General features: G+C 42.5%; 1 pseudogene; it reads left to right on the forward strand.

Annotated features, from left to right (window-relative positions):
• The first annotated feature begins 1,100 nt into the window (after window positions 1-1,100).
• On the forward strand, window positions 1,101-1,424 carry LOC102860524 (annotated as a pseudogene).
• The last annotated feature ends 3,813 nt before the right edge of the window (window positions 1,425-5,237 follow it).

The raw sequence follows: 5,237 nt of genomic DNA on the forward strand, positions 1-5,237 counted from the left end.
GAGTCCTTATTATGGAGCGCATCATCAGTTACTCATGTGCAAGTCCAAGTTGAAGCTTAAGAAAATGAAAACAAGTCCGTAAGAACAAAAATAAGACTTTGAGTCTATTCCACTTAATTAAAAATTATCTCCGAAAGGTCAGCAGTTCAAATCCACCAGTCTCTCCAAAGGAGAACAGTGTGGTGGTCTGCTTCCATGAAGATTCCAGTCTTGGAAACTCCATGGGGCAGTTCTACTCTGTCCTCCAGGGCCACTGTGAGTCCCCATGCACTGGACAGAGGTGAGGATAGGTTGGCAGGAGGTGGAGCTCACACCAGGGAGAGGTCACTGGGAAGCAGAGAATGCAGGGCCCCAGTGGGAGTGTTTCCGACTCTAGGACCCTCATTCTGAGTCTGAGTGACCCATTCAGGGCAGCACGGGTGAATAGGGGACAGCCATAGCAGTGGTCATGACACCAGCTCATCCTGTATCTCTTGCTGTGTCTCATGCAAGCACCCAGTGACCAGTAAGAAGACACAAGTACACTCTATGGAAACGTGAGGACCCCAGGTCTCAGAGGCACTAGCCAATTGTGGTCAAGTCAGCACATCGCCCCCTACCTCCAGTGTTCCCTCTAGTCCCTGGCCAGTCCAGTGGACTGACTTTACAGCTTCAAGCACAGAACTAAAGCTATCAGAGTCTTCTGGCAGGTCAGAAGGAAGAAGGAGTGGCAGTGTTGACACATAAATCCAAGATCTGTGACTTCAATAAGAGTATTTCCCTCCAATTTCCAAAACAAAACCCCAAAATTAAAATAACACCCCCCCCAAAAAAACCACACAAAACCATCTCAAGCAAAGGTTTGAGGCATTGAACACTAATGACTGAAGTCGAGATGAGTTGTGGGATGACATTAAAGATATCATCCATGAAAAGACTGAGGTGATTGCAAAGACAAGGGAGAAAGAAAAGACTAAGATAGATGACAGAAGACACTCTGCAAAGTGCACTAGAGCATCTGTAAGCCAAAACAAAGGGAAGAGATGCCAAAGTAAAAGAGATGAACAGAAGATTTCAGGACCCCTCTCCCTACGTTTTAAGTGGATAGGGCACCAGCAAACATGGTCAACATTCCCAAAACTCACTGGACTTTCAGTAAGAAGCACAGCAAGCACCAACCCCACAAAGTGACACAGTACAAGAAGGACAAGAGTCTTTACTCTTTCTGTGCCCAGGGAAAGCAGTGTTATGAGAGAAAGCAGAGTGGTTATGGTGGGCAGACCAAGCCAATTTTCCAGAAAAAGGTGAAAACTACAAAGAAGAATGTGTTAAGACTTGAATGTGTTGAGTCAAACTGCATAGCTAAAAGAATGTTGGTTGTCAAAAGATACAAGCTCTTCGAACTGAAAGAAGATAAGAGAAAGGGTGAAGTGATCCAGTTTTAATTAAACTTCATCTTCTTTTATAAAGATAATAAGCACTTGGACAATTAAAACAGACTTCCAAGGGGAAAAAAAGGAGGAATGAACTGGGAGGGTAGAGAAAATAGTGCAACAATGAATGAGTGGAAATCCAAAATATCTGTAAATGTTCATTAAAATTAATAAAATTTGATTTTAAAAAAGGAAAAAGGCTAATAAGCACTTGACATTCTGATGTTCATCTCACACAAAATAATTCAAAAGGCAGTTTGAGAAGGCAAAGGAAATTATAACAATATATGCACAGAGTTGGAGATAAAAGACAAAAAGGGAAGAACTTGCTCAGCATTTCTTCAGTGAAAGCACTGAAAAATAAATTCAAGCCTTGAGCTGCAGTGCTGAAAGATACTGTGCACAAAATCTTGAATTCTCCAGGAAGCATCAAAAGAGGAAGAAGGAACTATGTAGAATTGGCTGATACAGAAACTTTTTATAAAGTAGAACACGACCAAGAGCCAATGATAATGTAGGAAGAAGTTCAGGTGAAGACATTGGCCAAAAAAAAGGTCCCAGGAGTTGATATATTTCAACAAACAGATGCAGCCCTGGACATGCTCACCAACATGTGCCAGGAATTTTTGAAGATAAGTAACTGGCCATTAATATGTGTTCCCATTCTCATGAAAGGTAGAAATTATCAAACAATATCATTAATATTACATGCAAGCAACATCTTGCTGAATATTTCTTTTAAATTAGAGGGGTCATCAACAGAATTGCCAGAAATTCAAACTGGACTCAGAAAAGCCCAAGGCACCAGGGGTATTGTTGCTGATGTCAGGTGGATCTTGGCTGAAAGCAGAGAATGACAAAAGACTATTTTATTGACCATGCAAAGGCATTACACTGTATGGCTCATAACAAATCATGGCTAATATTAAGAAGAATGGGGATCCCAGAACATGTAATTGTGCTCATGCAAAAACTATATCTAGACCAAGATGCAGCTGTCTGAACTGAGCAAGAAAATGCTGTATGGTTTAAAATCAGGAAAAGTGTGAATCAGGCTTGCATGCTTTCCCCATACCCATTCATTCTGCATACTGAGCAAGTCATCTGAGAAGCTAGGTTTGTGAAGAAAGTGTGACATCAGTATCAGAGGAAGACTCATCAGTGTTATGTAGCATTTTTGCAAATGACACAACCTTTCCTTATTGAAAATGAGGAGGACTTGAAGCACTTGCTGCAAAAGATCAAAGACTACAACCTTCAAATTGGATTATATCTCAACATTAATTTAAAAAAGCTTTTATTGTTGGGTCTATAGGCAACATCATGATAGATGGAGAGAAGACTGAAGCTGTCAACGATTTCATCTTGCTTGGATCCACAATCAACACCTTTGGTGCCAGCAGTCAAGAAATTAAGACTCTACCCACATTGAGAAAATCTGCTATCAAAGACCTCTCCAAAGTGCTAAGAAGCAATAATGTTCACTTAAAGACTAAGTAAGGTGCACCTGATTCAACTGATTCTATAACTTGCTATCCATCTGAAAGGTAGCCAATGAATAAGGATAACAGAAGGAAAATCAACACCTTTGGAGTTGTGGAGTAGGAGAAGAGGACTGAATATCCCATGGACTGCCTAAAGAAAGTGCAAATTATTGTCTTAGAGAATGTTCAACCAGCAAGCTTCTTTAAAAGAAAAGAAGGCAAAGCAACATTTTGCAATTATTTCAAATTATGATTTCAATGAAAATTTACATAAAAGTTGGATTTTTCATTCATTTATTGTTGTACATTTCCCCCCCCCTATCTTGCCCAGTTCACTTTAAAAAGAAATTCACTCATTGCTGCATAGTTTCTTCCCTCCCACAGTCCACTTTGTTATGCACTTTTTATTCTGGACTGTTGTCATACAAATAATGTGTAATCATATATTCTTTTTAAACAGTTCTTTCCCTCATCTGTCCCAATGCAGATTCATTATTTATCCCCTCTTACTCTCCTTCCAACCCCCATGTCAGTCTTGTTTTATAATGGTGGTGTTAAACACTAATTGTCCTTTTGCTACTGAGATATCTCACTCAGCTATTACACAACATGGGTGCCCTGGAGGATATTTTGCAAATTTTGAGTATGTTTTTAGGAGGAGCCCTTCCTTGGAAAAAGACCTTATGCTTGGAAGTGGGAGTATTCTTGAGGGAGAGGAAGATCCTCAATGATATGAATTGACACAGTGACTATAACAATGGGCTCAAATATATCAGATAATGAGGATGGTACAGTATAGGGTAAGGTTTAGAGTCATTGTTCATAGGACCACTATGTACTTGACTCGACAGCACCCAACAATGACATCTGTCATGATGTCCATTCTATTGGTCCAATGATGAGGATTTTATTATTATTTTTTATGTTGAAGTGTAATCCCTTTGGAGGCTTTATTCTTTGCATTTCTTAAGTAAGTGGTTTAAGTTTGCTTTGTTGTCTGCAAGTATATTTGTGTCACCTGAATAATGTAAGTTGTGCTGAGTCTTCCTCTAGTCCTAATGCCATATTCTTCTTCATATAGTTCAGCTTCTCAGATAATTAGCTCAGCATACACTTGAATAGGTATAGAGAAAAGATACAGCCCTGACACAATTCTTTCTTGATTTTAAACCCTGTACGATTCCTTTGTTCAGTTCAAATAACTGCTTTTTGGTTCATATGCAGGGTCTGCGTGAGCACTAATAATAGTTCAGGAATTTCATTCTATTCAATGTTATCCATAATTTATTATGATCCACACAGTTAAATTCTTTTATGTAGTCAAGAAAGCTCTTGCTCATATGTGATTTCATGAAATTCTTCTGTGTCTGCCAATTCCTTTTGATACAGTGACTCAGTATATTCTTTATATCTTCTTTTAAAACTTCCTGGATCATTTAATATTCTGCCTAAGGCATCCTTGATTGTAGCAACTCGACGTTTGAATTTGTTCTTCAGTTTCTTGAGCTTAAGAAATGCTGAGCAGGATCCAAGATGGCGGCTGAGGCAGAGACAATGTGGTGAGCTGTGGGAGCAGCGGACAACTTGGAACAGGGCCACTATGGCCTTCTACAGACTTCTGTTTATTGATAATTGAACAGTTAAACAGTTGATGACTGGTCTTCAGTGAGGATTGAGGGTCAACAACAAGAATTCAAGGATTCTCAAGGAAGAATGGGTGAGTGCCACAGTGCCCAACCCCCTCCCACAGAGCCCAGACTGCGCCTCACTGCAGCTGCAGCTCCATGAAGCTCCCACAGCCAGAACCTATGGAATCCCTCGCCCAGGATAGAGAGTGGGCACCGGGCCTCCCCAGGACTGGTGCAGCAGAGCCGCCACACTGCAGCAAAGTGGACTTGTTCTGGGAAGAATTCTCAGAGCCAAGATGGCGGCGGCAAGGGAAGCGGGCGGCCACTGGCCTCCCACATGCGAGATGAATTGTGACTGCCAGCCACCAGTGTGGGAGATGACTCAAGGGAGATGGCTTGCGCCTGCTGGTCACCTGCGTGGAAGATGGCACTCGCCTGGCAGCTGCCTGCATGGGGGGGTAGTGTGCTCTCACCAGCCGCCCGCGCGCGAGATGACGCATGCCTGCCAGCTGCCCGTGTGGGAGATGACACTCGGGAGATTGCACAAGCCTGGCGGCCGCCCGCACAAGAAAATGGTGCGTGCCCACCGAGAAATGACGCGTGCCCACCGGCTGCCCACACTGGGGGATGGCACCTGCCGGCGGGCCTGTGCACGAGATGGCACGCGCCCGCCGGCTGCCCACGTGGGAGATGACACGCGGGAGATGGTGAGC

The sequence above is a fragment of the Elephantulus edwardii genome, unplaced genomic scaffold, assembly GCF_000299155.1.
Source record: "Elephantulus edwardii isolate Elephantulus edwardi_28Jun2011 unplaced genomic scaffold, EleEdw1.0 scaffold00086, whole genome shotgun sequence".
In the NCBI taxonomy this organism is placed as follows: Eukaryota; Metazoa; Chordata; class Mammalia; order Macroscelidea; family Macroscelididae; genus Elephantulus; species Elephantulus edwardii.